The following is a 13646-nucleotide window of genomic DNA, read 5'->3' as shown; positions in this document are numbered from 1 at the left end:
TCTGGGAAGAGACCATTTCTCACTTTAAACATGAAAATTAACAGGTCAAAGTAGTAGTTGTAGTCCGTGGTATTTATATTTGCGACTTCCGTCGCGGAGGAGTATTTTCGAGTATTGGATATAAATGTATGTATATTTTTGAAAGTAATTGGTTTATTTGTTCACTTTGTTTATATATTGGAAACAGTAAGTTGTCCCTTTGATTACGTGTGGCAGAATTGGGCTCAAACATGTTTATTTGCTATTACAATTATGAAACTAAATTAGTCAAACGCAAAGGTGAATCTATTTCTTTTCAACGTCAATAAAGGATCAATGTATTGTATTTGTGGTTTATCATTATAATAAGCACACAGTAAGACCAAGTGTAAGTCACTGAACTAAATTAAATACTTACTAAAATAGGACGAATGCATTTCAATATCGTGGCTATGTAGGATCACATCCGCAAACCAAAATTTTGGAATAAAAAGAGTATAAAACAAGCGTTCAATATAAAACTATTTTATTTTTTTCCCGAGTGACCGAACATTCTCAAATATAATAAGTAAATCTTACACCTTCATTTCAGTTTAGACCATCTAAATAATCAAAAACAAACCACCCTTTCACAGCATGAAGTTAGAATAATAAACAGCCCGCGCCTTCAAACCGTCGTCTGCTCTAAGTCTAAACTGTTAAATGGCAACTTATGTCCAGCACTGGTAGAAAAAAAAGGTCTGATCATAAACCAACCTTAAAAATTAAAGGTGGCAGCACATTCTTGGATTTTTTTGAAGCTGTGCGGACAAGTACAACTCTAGGGGCGAATCGTGAGCAGATTTCCGCTTTAAGTTATCTTGCGCAAGGTGCTTCTAATTTTTTTATTCTAACTAGTTATCTTCTAGGGGCTTACCCTCATTAAATAATCGTAAATTGAAAGGTGAAGATGAATTCACTATTCATTGCTCTTGTAATGATTGTGGTGGTTGGGGTGAAGGTATTAGTTTAATTAATAAAGCCGTTTGTTAAACATGAATGATTTAATACTGTTGGTTGTTACAAAGAAAAAGGTATCTTATTTGCTCGAGGGTTACGCGCTGACTGAGGAGCGCTCTGTTGGTTTTAGCTAGGTTGGAGGTAATGTTTTTTATGCGCAGGTGCTGCCATCTAAGACATTGTCAGAGTTAGGATGAGGCGCGAAATATAAACGGGTTTCAAACTGATATGACCCTAACATCACCTTCCCCGTTTAGAGAAAAAGTTATACATCAAATGGTACGCGGATTTTTCGTGCACGTTGCGAACGTCGTGGTTCGGCGAGGGAGGTTCCGGCGGCTGCTTGGAAACCTGTGGTTGTTGGGGTCGTCGTCTGAGGACTTCTGTCGGCGGGCGTGTTTTGGCCAGGGGTAGGAATTGAGGCACGAGCTGCCGATTGTGTAGGTGATGCATTGGCAGTCATTTGTGGAAGTGGTTGATTAACGAATCCCGGATTTCTAGGAGTTTGGCAGCGGAAAGCAGATATGGCGGGGATCGTAGGTTTGGTTTGTTGAGGCAGCAGTGGCTGGTCGGACGGATCTTCGGCAATGTTTGTACGGAAACGAATTTGGTTTCTATGTCGTTGAATTATATGACCGTCCTCGGTTCGAATTCGGTACATCATGGTTCCAATGGTTTTTGTGATTTGTCCCTTTATCCATTTGGTACCTTTTCCGTAGTTGCGAGTGTAATCTAGGGTTCCTTCAGTTGTCGATTGTGAGGAGACGATTGGTTCTAGTTTGTTTTGAGTTGCAAGGCGTTCTGTTTTTGTATCCTTTTTTAAAACTGGAACTATGGGCGTAGCGTAGTCGGCGTGACTAATGGGACTGATTATTCCTTCTTTCTCTAGTCTCGTGATTTCGTTTTCAACTAAGTCTTTCAAGTGGTACGGTATAGACCTAGCCTTGAAAAACGGCGGCTTGGGGGTGTCAGAGCGAATGATTAATTTGACTTGATGACCCTTTAGACGTCCTATGCTTGGCGAAAAGAAATTGGCACGTTTTTGTACCAGAGCAGTGAGCGCTGCGTCTGGGGCAGCTACGTGTTGGATGACGGTTGGTTCCACTTTAATGTCTGGTTTTGCGATGACATTAAAATTGGAAAAAATCCAATCACGCCCCATGAGAGCAGGTCCCGGTCCTTCGTAGACCAATAGTGGTAATCTCAAAAGAGGTAGCATTGTACCGAGCTTCAACAAATAATTTGCCTTTAATTTTAACCTTCTGGCCCGTAAATGAAGCGAGGGTGTGCGGGCTTTCCTGTATGTCCCCAGGATGAGGTGCTATGACGCTGTGTTGTTCGGAAACTAACGTGAAGGCGGAGCCTGTGTCCATCTCCAGTGTGATTGGTTGTTGGTTTATGTGACATGGAAGTATAATCGGTGGAGTTGATACGCCATGGACGGTAGGTAAAGCGACGTCGTTTGCGGCGTTGGCTGTGGAATGCGGCTTGTTTGTTGAACGCATATGAAAAAGAGCATATTCTGGAGATTGATCGAATACGATGTTTTCCGATTCTTGTTCGCCTTCGTTGATGTAATGAGCCGTGTTTTCAGACGGTCGTCTGTAGTTGTTTCTGTTTGCAGAAGTAGAGCTGTGTCTTGCTCTGTAGTTAGATTGATTTTGGTTGCGTAATGCCCTTCTGTAGGCTATTGCTAAAAGCCCTTTCGTGCGACATTGATAACATTCCGCATCTTTGTACGGACATTCCCATTCGTGGTGTTTATTACTGGAGCAACGAATGCATGGGAATTGGGAGGCGCTGGTTTTGACCTCATCCTTATCATTTGCCATGGTCATCGGCAAATTCGATTTGGGTGTTATGTTAGTTGTTTTTTGTTGCTTTCTTCTGTAGTTTGATTTCTTGTTAACTTGCCCCGAGTCTTGTTGTGACCTGATATCTAAGGCTTCCTTTTCTACGGTTTCCAAGGATTGTGCTATGGCTATGGCTTTCTTGATATCGAGAGCCGGTTCAGCGAGAAGACGTTTTGGGCAGAGTCGTTGTTTATGCCACAGACCAGTCGGTCGCGTAGCATGGTGTCCAATGTATTGGCGAAGTTGCAATATTCAGCCTTTTGTCTTAGACTGTCAACAAACATGGTAATGGATTCGCCAGTTTTTCTATCTCGTTTATAGAATTTACAACGCTCTACTATTTCAGAGGGTACTGGTTCAAAGTGTTTGTTTAAGACTATAGTGAGTTCTTCATATGTCTTACTATCTGGTTTGGTAAGAGCAATAAGACTTCATACTAGAGCATAAGTTTTAACACCCATGACGGTTAAAAGAATGGCTCGCTTTTTCTTTAGAACCATTGTGTTGTCTGCACCCGGTGTGGGATCTTCAATGATATCGTTAGCGAGGAAAACATGGTCTAATCGTTCCTTATAAATTGTCCAAGGTTCTGTACTATCATCGAAAGGTGCAAACTGACTATATAAAGCGGCCATTGTCCCGTGGTAGTGAAGATCAATGTGGCTGCGAGTCTATGGGCATCGGCGTACGTGGTTCGTAAAGTCCGGCTTTTTCGTGAGGCCTTGGTTTTGCGTTAGGCCCGGCGTGCTACGCGATTTTTCTCTCGCGAGTGTGACTGGCTTTTCCGTGAGGCCTTGGTTTATCGTTAGGCGCGGATGGCTACGCGATTGTTTTCTCGCGAGGACTAACTACCTTCCCGAAAAATAGAAAACGCGCATCTCCGTCGCCAATTTGTTGGGGTGAAGGTATTAGTTTAATTAATAAAGCCGTTTGATAAACATGAATGATTTAATACTGTTGGTTGTTACAAAGAAAAAGGTATCTTATTTGCTCTAGGGTTACGCGCTGACTGAGGAGCGCTCTGTTGGTTTTAACTAGGTTGAAGGTAATGTTTTTTATGCGCTGGTGCTGCCATCTATGACATTGTCAGAGTTAGGATGAGGCGCAAAATATAAACGGGTTTCGAACTGATATGACCCTAACAGTAAACACATTTTGGCTGTTTTACTAACGAAGATGTAGCGTATCTTGAGGACGCAAGCGCTATTTTAAAGAAGTGAACCCTGTTCATAAGTACCCAACAGCATAACAACCATGTACAATAACGAACCAAGGATTATTTAAACATCAAAGGTAGATGTTCAAACAGTACTTAGTGGGTAGAAGTGACAAACCGGAAAGTCATTTATTTTGAAGCGTAAACAAGTAATGCCTTTAAGAGCGTCCCGTAACGCTTTTGAGAGTGTCCTGTAATGCCTTTAAGAGCGTCCCGTAACGCTTTTGAGAGTGTCCTGTAATGCCTTTAAGAGCGTCGCGTAACGCTTTTAAGAGTGTCCTGTAATGCCTTTAAGAGCGTCGCGTAACGCTTTTGAGAGTGTCGCGTAAAGCTTGATTTCCACTAGAGCGCGTAACGACGCGCAAATGCCTACGCGCGACAAAAAGCGTCAGATTTTCACGCGCTACGACACGGAAAAGTCGTTTACGCGCCGCGACATTCAATTTCTAAATTTTACGCGACGCAACTTTAACGCAAAACTTTCGACCAATCAAAAAGAAGGATCTTGCCCTCTCTTGGCGGCGGAGAGCCGATTCCGTCGTCAAGTCGACTACAAATGAACAAAATGGCAGCATCAAAGACGAGTAGAAAAAGTATAAACAAATACATTGATAAAGAAACTTTTATTGAAGAAATCAGGCCGTATAAATTTATCTATGATAATTCGGATCGTCATTTTAAAGACTGTCGTAAGAAAGAAAACGCTTGGGGAGAAATTGGAAGAAAGTTTGGACTATCTCGTAAGTACTATTACTGCCTACGCTAACCCTTGGTCAATCCTATCAATTTCAATTGATATTAGCTTTTACTAGCAATTGATATTTTAGGAAATGGAATTTAGAATATGATATGAAAATTATATAATTCACGAATGACTTAAAGTGCTCCTCTTTTTAGGGTAGAAACTATAATAACAATATTGTGGAAAAGATAGCTGTAATCAAGCTTATTAGCAATAATTTGGAATATTTAGGAATATTTAGGGATAAAAACATACCCAATTTAGTACTATTTTAGAAAAGGGGATAATTTATTTAGTTGAAAAAACATTTAGCCGCTCATTACAATTTTGAATATACGAACTTCTGGAATTTGAGAAGTTAAATCTAGTTAAATCAAACTTCATTTTTATTTCTGTTCATAAATCTAAAAAAAGAGCTGATATTAAAGTATTTTCCATTTTCTGTTATTATATTAGAAAATGAAGCTGCAACTAAATGGAAAGGTCGCAAAGACCGTTTTATTCGTGAACGAAAAGCATATAAACTCAGTTTAAAAAGTGGAGCTGGCAGTCGTGAACTGGCTCCACCCAGATGGAAACTTTACGACATACTTAAAAATCTATTGGAGGTTCACGTTTCTCATCGACAGTTAGTCAATACTTAAAAAAATCGGTTTATATAAAAAATTTAAAATATTTTTTTCTATCATCTATCACACAGAGCTAGAGCTACCCCTACAAGCAATGTATCTGATGATGACGCTGAATATACGGAGGACAAAGAAGACGAAATTGATGAAGAAAAAACCAGAGATTTGGAGGCCACAAAACTTTTCCAAGAAATAACAAACCCTCGTCCTGATCTCGATGGAAATGCAGATACTGAGTAAATGACTGAGTTTAATTTTTACTTGGAATCTATACCCGACAGTTTCCTTTATTTAGGCACATTGACGAACCTAATAGTAGTAATGGTGATGATGGACCTAGTCAATTAAACGAGGATTCGGATTATCAATGTAAACCCAAGCCCAAAAGAAGCAAGTTTGACGCTACAGACATCAAATTAATGAAGTTGGTGGAAAAGGCCACTGACAGCGTGAAAGACTTCAATCGCACTCTACTGGCTAAAACCATGGCGAGTGCATTTATGGAAAATAAACCAAAAGAGGAGACAGAAAAGCAAGATGAACTCTTTCACTACTTCAAGAGTGTTGAAGAAAGAGTAAGAAAGTTGTCTCCAGATAGCCAGGCAGAAGTCAGGCAGAAGTCAGGTTCAATATTGAGAAACTACTTTTTGAGACTCAGAAAAATGAAAAATACATAAGTTAAGAGCTCTTCTCAAGCTATCTTTTCTATGTGAAACAATGTACAAACAAAAACTCTTCAGAGTAAACAAATACAATGTACCATTAAACCTTTTTAAGTAAAATAGTTTGTGGTGGTTTGTCCATCTCCCTATTCCTAGGGTAATTTTCCCCTATTTACATATTCATTTTGCCCCCTCATTGCACAGATACAAAGCTAGGCGGTTTCTTAATTCCGCGGCTTTTTTACTGTGGTTGTTGCCAGATTTAATGCCACAACCACCTCTGATAGCGCATGATGAAGTTATTTGTGATCTCCACTTTCCGTCGATGATCTTCCCATCTTGTCGCACTTGGTCTCCAGTTGAAGGGGCGTTGTAATTTCGTTGAAACCTTGATTTACCCATATCGTCTGTCATCAAGAAATTATGCAGACAAACGCAAGCTCGAACATAACTATCTACGTTGGCTGGTTTGGCACGAATGGGTCTTCTAAAAATTCTCCACCTTGAGCATAGTATCCCGAACGTGTTTTCAATCACGCGTCGCGCTCGACTTAACCTGTAGTTATAGATCTTCTTTTCGTGGGGGTTATTACGGCCCGGATAGGGTCTCATGAGGTTGTGATGTAATGGGAAGGCTTCGTCACCAACGCAAAAATAAGGGAAGTTATCACTTGTTCCTGGCAGGAATTTCTAGTTTTTGATTCAAAAGCTTTGAGCCAAATGTGGATTCTGAAAAAACTCCACCGTCACTTTGACTGCCGTAACTTCCAATGTCTACCATAGTGAATCGATAATGGGAATCGCACATAGCCATCAAATTAATGCTAAAGGCTCCTTTATAGTTGAAATATTTAGAACCACTGTTGGAGGGAGATTCTATAACAACGTGTTTCCCACCCACAGCTCCAAGACAGTGAGGCAAATTCCACATTCCTGGAAACCCGGCTGATATGTTTTTCCATTCTTCTTTAGTTTTCGGGAAAATCAAATACTTAGGAGCTAAGCATTCCCATATGGCATCGCAAGTCTCACGAACAATTTTCGAGACTGGCCGGACCAACACGGAAAGCGAAAGCGACACTTAGTTTCATGTCAGTACTAGCTAGATAACTGTCAAGAGTATATTAGGTTAAAATGGCAATAAAGCCCAACAAATGTTTTGCACACACCGAAGTGTTATCGCCAAACGTTCCGCTGCTGATATTGCTTTTCTAAAACGGGTGTCCTTCTTTGTTATTCTTGCCTCAATCAATGATAACAGGTAATCAAACTGACTTGCAGTCATCCGAAAAAATCTGTTATGAAGATTTACTCAAACAGTCAAACTATGCATCTGATAAACCTATACCTTTTCCTACAATTACCTAAAATGACTTTCATCATCGCTCTTGCGCATTTCATGCACCAAATTGTTGTAGTAGCCATGTTGTTTTCGTCTTTGAAATATTTTTCTAACCCAAAATGATTTGCGGTACTTATTTCTTTTCTTTTGTATTATTCTTGATATTAGGAAAACTAATCCCAAATTGATTACACTTAAATTAGCTGCTAAACTTCCCAGAGTTGAAATAGTAGCGATCGTTGCGATATCCTTTTTGCTTTTAAAAATAGGATTAGGAAATTTTCAATTACTTTATTGGTTCAAATAATTGCGCCAAAATATTTCAAGCGCGTGAAATGTCTGAAGTGGAAATCGCTTTGCGCATCGCGTAAAAAGTACGCAACGTAATTTTGACGCTTTTTATCGCGTGTAGGTACTTACGCACCCTAGTGGAAATCAAGCATAACGCCTTTAAGAGCGTCGCGTAACGCCTTTAAGAGCGTCGCGTAACGCCTTTAAGAGCGTCGCGTAACGCCTTTAAGAGCGTCGCGTAACGCCTTTAAGAGCGTCGCGTAACGCCTTTAAGAGCGTCGCGTAACGCTTTTGAGAGTGTCCTGTAATGCCTTTAAGAGCGTCGCGTAACGCTTTTAAGAGTGTCCTGTAATGCCTTTAAGAGCGTCGCGTAACGCTTTTGAGAGTGTCCTGTAATGCCTTTAAGAGCGTCGCGTAACGCTTTTAAGAGTGTCCTGTAATGCCTTTAAGAGCGTGGGGTAAGGCTTTTGAAAGTGTCGCGTAACGCTTCTAAAAGTGTTTTATAAAGCTACCATAGCACCTGATCACCAATTCCTTAGCTACGTTTTACTCAGGGATAATAATATTTTCTTAAGAAAATATCATCTTTAAAAATGCTGTTATATTTAATTTAAAACGAAAAATTAAGACTTTTTCCTTGACTTAAAAATCTTTGGATTGACTTCAAAATTAAAACATATACTGAAGACCTCATTTAAAAAACAAGTTTTTGATTTTCTATCCTGCAGTATTATTATTTAATTTCCATGTTTAATTTCAAACAGTGTTTTAAAGGTTATTATTACCGAAATTGTCCGGCAATACTAAAGGCGACGAAACTCTCTTTTGGGTGTTATTAATTTGTAAAAAAAGTGTTTTCTTAAATTACACTCTTTTGAAACTTCCATTTCGCTAAATATTAATTATCCACAAAACTATTTCATATTAATATTGATCATAATCATAAATCGATGAAAAATGGTCACCTTTAAAATACCAAAATAACACCGTTTTTTTTCATGTAAAAATGTTAGGCTTTATATATGTGTATTTAAAAAGTACACCATTTTTACTCCAAAGAAACATTAATTTTTTTGTGTGCACTGTTTATACGCCATTAGCATAAAGCATGGTTATCACGACTTTTCTCCCGACGTCAAACGACAAACAAAAAAAAGTAGTTACGCTGGACAGAAATTAAGTTGCGTGTGGCGATATTGGCTTTCTATTTTTTCGGCCGCGTTCATTGTTAAGGCTCTGCGCGAGCCAACCAGCAAGAAGCTTGTGTCGTGACGTCATTTTCGACCACGCGTGTTCGGAAGAGAACGGTCGCGGTCCGCCATGTTTTTATATATTTAGTTGCCAATCGAGCCAGTTACTAGTACAAATCCCTGAGAATGCCGAAGTTCAATGCTGAAAGTTTCATTGAAGAGGTTGGGAACCATCCATTTCTCTATGAGAAGGGACATAAATATTACAAAGACCAAAATAGAAAGACAATAGATGGGCCGCTATTGGTGCAATGTTCAGCTTGTCTGGTAAGCCTTTTTTCCATTAGTTGCGGTAACTACGCTAGGTGAAAATGCTATAACGCTGGGCGACAACGTAAAAACGAATCTGACGTTTGACGTACAGCTGCCAAGTAGTTTTTTTGGTCAAGTGAAAACCATACTTAACGAGGATGAATCTGATCCCTCTTCCAATGGGCCATAAAAAGTGTGCGAAATTGGACTATGATTCTCGAAAATTGTGCGGAAATGGGCATCCTACTCTCTGCGGATACAACCTTAATCGTATTTGAGCCATTTTCTTCAGTAGCCCCGCGTTGCACTTTGCTAGTTTTCCTTTCACTTGTTTAAAAAAAAAAGAAAAAAAAACATTTTTATTATTTTCATTATTGTTATTAATTTTATGCTGGTTTCATTATGTAAAAATTTTTATTGTTGCCAAAGTCCTCCCTGTTCAAAAAGAGATGTCTTCCAGAAATCGATGAGACTAACAGTTATACCCGAATTGGAGTAGTAGTAATTAAATAAATAACGGTAATGAGGAAGTGTGGCGAAAGCGCTGTGTGATTTATATTGGTTCGCAGTTATTGGAAAAAATTTCCTCGCACCGTTATATTAGGGGATATTTGACTAAAAGTATATTTGTACCTTAAAAATTTGCTTAATATGGGCTAGATCATCTTTTTTCCTTACTGCTATATTAACCACACATAGTAATTTGCAACATCTCTTTCTAGCGTCGACGCCACCGCTGAAAGTGGCCGTTTGGGTCGGCTAATTTCACATTCCTGCCAGCCGAACCTTAAAACCTAAGTCTACGCAATGGTTGGCCGTCCATACCTTATTCTCCTAGCGGCTAGCAACATTGCAGCGGGAGAAGAATTGAGTTTTGACTACGGAGAGCGGAGAACGATGGCCCTGGAAAACAACCCCTGACTTCGCCGGAACCAGACAAGAAGCTCCGTCTCCGTAGTCGAACCAATCGCTAATTTCCCCTTGGCATCTACCAGCGATGTCGTTTACGAGCGAGCAGTCTCGCAAGTAATATTTCACGAAGTTAAAACATAGGATTGTAACGTTCAACTTTTGCCCTTCTTTTTAGGAATTTACATGCACGTTTCCGGACTGCCATCGCTCTTATAAATGCCGTAGCAGCCTGTAATTAGTTTTATAATTAACATATCCTGAAACCATTTTTTAACCGTCGTTGCATTTCGTATAGTAAACTACACGAGAAAAAGCAAAGAGACCAGCTTTACATTCCATGTAGAGTGGATGGCTGCTAGAGTTATTTTGGATTAACGAACGAACGTGTACTACACGAACTTCGGATTCACGGAGTGTTCCCAGAAGGGGAATGTTTACATCTATACCTCCCTCCGGTTAGTACAATTTCTTTCAAAATCCCTAAAATCAGTAGATCATTATAAACCCCTCTTTGGGGGGGGAAGTACGAAACTAGTTAAAAAGCCCGTAACATCAAAGTTTCGCCGTAAAGCTCAGCGGATTTATACACCGCTTAAAGCTTGATTCTCACTCGACGGAAAATCTCGACGAAAACCTACCGCTCGGCGGCTTGAAAATTTGAACACGCCGGGCTCCGACGGTGTTCCATTCTCATTGAACGGAATTTTTGTGACAGCAAATTTGAACGAAGTCACGTGGTTTGAAGTTTTAAAAACAAAAATTAGAGGGCGCTACCCACTCCCTGTCCGTCAGTCCCTGTTTTGTTAAAAAAATGGAGGAACTGTCGGATTCTGATTTTTCTGTTAAAATCGTGTCCACATTAAGCATTTATAATTATACGCTATTAACCTATTTGTTGTATAAAAACTATCAAAATGTTCGCAAGAAACGTTTTTGGGTGAGAGACATATTTAGGAAGAGGCAAGAACAGGGCTTTCAAGCCAATTTAGTAAGTGAACCCCGTCAGCTGGATCCGCAAAAGCACTTTCAGTAAGCCAAACTTTCTGTTTGTTTTGTATGAACTAACCATAGTATTTAATTTTATAATATTATATTAAATTCGTCGATAGATACTTCAGGATGAACCGAATGGTATGTGATGAAATTTTGGAATGGATCAGGCCATTGATTTACAAACCAGACTCTAGATTTCGCCGCTCCGTCTCTCCGGAAGAAAAGTTGTCACTAACTTTGAGGTATATGCGTTTATTTTAAATATATACCTCAGTTATCACGTAGAATAATTTTAATGATGACCATGTAGATACCTCGCAAGTGGAGACTTGCAAATCAATTTGTCATTTGCCTATAGACTCGGAGCAAGTACCTTATGTAATATAATAAAAGAAACTTGCCAAGCTTTGTGGAATGTACTTTCTCCAATTTATCTGAGAATTCCTCAAACATCGGAAAAATGGTTACAAATAAGCGAAACCTTTGAAAATATGTGGAATTTGCCCCAATGCGTAGGGGCCCTTGACGGGCAACACATAACAATTGAATGCCCAGCTAAAAGTGGATCAAAATAGTTCAATTACAAGGGAAATTTTAGCATCGTTCTTTTGCCTTTATGTGATGCTAATTATAAGTTCACCATGGTTGATGTCGGTGGGTACGGGAGTGAAAGCGATGGTGGCGTATTTGCTCGTTCCAACTTTGGATGTAAATTAATAAGTGGGTTGTTGTCGCTTCCACAACCATCTGAGTTTCCTAATTCAAATTTAGTATTTCAATACTTTATTGCGGCAGATGAATTGTTTCCTCTTAATAAAAATATAATAAGACCTTATCCCAGAAGAGGTTTATCTCTATCACAGAGAATTTTTAATTATCGTTTGTGTCGCGCTCGGAGAGTTATTGATAATACATTTGGAATTTATGCGGCAAGATGGCAAATTTTCCACAGGACTACTAAAGGGAAACCTGAAAACATCGATGAGATTATAAGGCAACAGTGTGCTTACACAATTTCATTATAAAAAAAGAATCTTTGAAAAATGAAGACCAAAAAATGTACATTCCATTTTCAAACTACGTTGACTAAGAAGGAATTGTTTAAAAAATAATCCCTGGACAATGGCGTAAAGAAATGGGATCCGAAAATCCACTCTCTCCCTGTAGGAATCTATTTCATGTAAACCAACACCCAGTGAATGTTGGTCAAATGAGAGACACTTTATCTACTTATTTGTGTAACGAAGGAAAGTATCCTGGCAAATCGAACGTGTAACGAGGGGCTCAACCTAATAGTTTATTAACAATCAATCATAATATTTTGAAAACAATTTTTATTGTTCAGTGAATAATTGCATTTTATTTTGTAAATGAAAGCACATTTAAATTCTTAACATTTGAAAATTAAATAAAAGTGGATAATGATATCCGAACCCCTTTTAATACTTTTTAGGAACCTTTTATTTTAATGGAAAATTCAATCTTGACTTTCAATTTCATAAAATATATTTTCTATTTCGTGCCTTGCTTCTCGTTGGTTTTTTTTGACAAACTTCTGAACCTTCCCATTAAGCTATTAAAATAGTGGAATATTTCATCTTTCTCACCGGCTTTTTGACTAGTGGCCAGTAGAGTAATGGGAGTTTTTTGAGAAAAATCTAACATTTTCTCAAATTTACTATCCAGACTGTCTTTTTCTCTTCTTTGGGAGTTATCTTCATTTGGCTTATCAGGGGACTTTCTTTTTAATGAATCATTTGTAGCATAAACGCACAATGGACCTTCATCATCCGAAAGCTACTCGCTAGAAATTAATTTCATGTTTAAGACTAATATTAATATAATTTATTTTGCATTATCTCACAACACGTCCTTTCCAAGGAAATTAAAAATAGCTGTTGCCTGCCGGTCTTCGGCTAGTTCATTCACATCCCCAGAATTTGAACAAGTGTTTTCAAGCACCGTTGACTCGTCAATACTGCTGCAAGTTCTTGATAAGCAATAACAAATTAATAAACAAATTAAATTAAATGAACTTACTCTCTAGGTTCTATGGTAGTTTTTAAAAATCCTTACAGTATTTTAAAAAGATCCCACTTGGGATATTTGATATCGTCGGAGCCAGCCCCGCTTTTTTTCGTTGTGTCAAGAACTTTTTTCATTTCGGTATCGATCTCGCATATTCTTCCACGAGTTGTAAGCCTCATCACATGTAAAATATCCTTATGATTAATGAAAAAGTAAATAACTAAGATTTTAAATAATAATTTACCTGTTTGTTTGAACATGGCCCCGATTGCAAACCAACGATCATCTTTTAGAACTGTATCTTTATAATTTTTATGACAAAGGTCAAACAAATACGGGTACTTTATAACTTCCTCGATAAATATCTCTCTATTAAAAATTACTTTTTTCTTGGGCTCAACATTAGTGGTAGTTTTTTTAGGGCCCATTTTGCAGCATTCTTAATTCTCTCTGACTCTTCCCTCGTTCCAACTTTCCAAGACTGATTGCGCAATAGGA

At 38.6% G+C, this 13646-nt stretch overlaps 1 long non-coding RNA gene across 1 annotated transcript; it reads right to left on the bottom strand.

The window, feature by feature from the left end:
* Positions 1-34: 34 nt before the first annotated feature.
* On the bottom strand, positions 35-829 carry LOC149680937 (uncharacterized). The gene is made up of 2 exons (XR_016365532.1): positions 398-829; positions 35-241 (listed from the first exon to the last, which is right to left on the bottom strand). It is a non-coding gene; the product is annotated as an uncharacterized LOC149680937 (long non-coding RNA).
* Positions 830-13646: the final 12817 nt, after the last annotated feature.

This window comes from Phalangium opilio, unplaced genomic scaffold (genome assembly GCF_054372755.1).
Source record: "Phalangium opilio isolate 3A_F unplaced genomic scaffold, DU_Popi_V2 ptg000039l_1, whole genome shotgun sequence".
NCBI classification, from domain to species: Eukaryota; Metazoa; Arthropoda; class Arachnida; order Opiliones; family Phalangiidae; genus Phalangium; species Phalangium opilio.
Note: the sequence above shows the minus strand (reverse complement) of the source record. Positions and strands in the feature narration are given on the sequence as shown.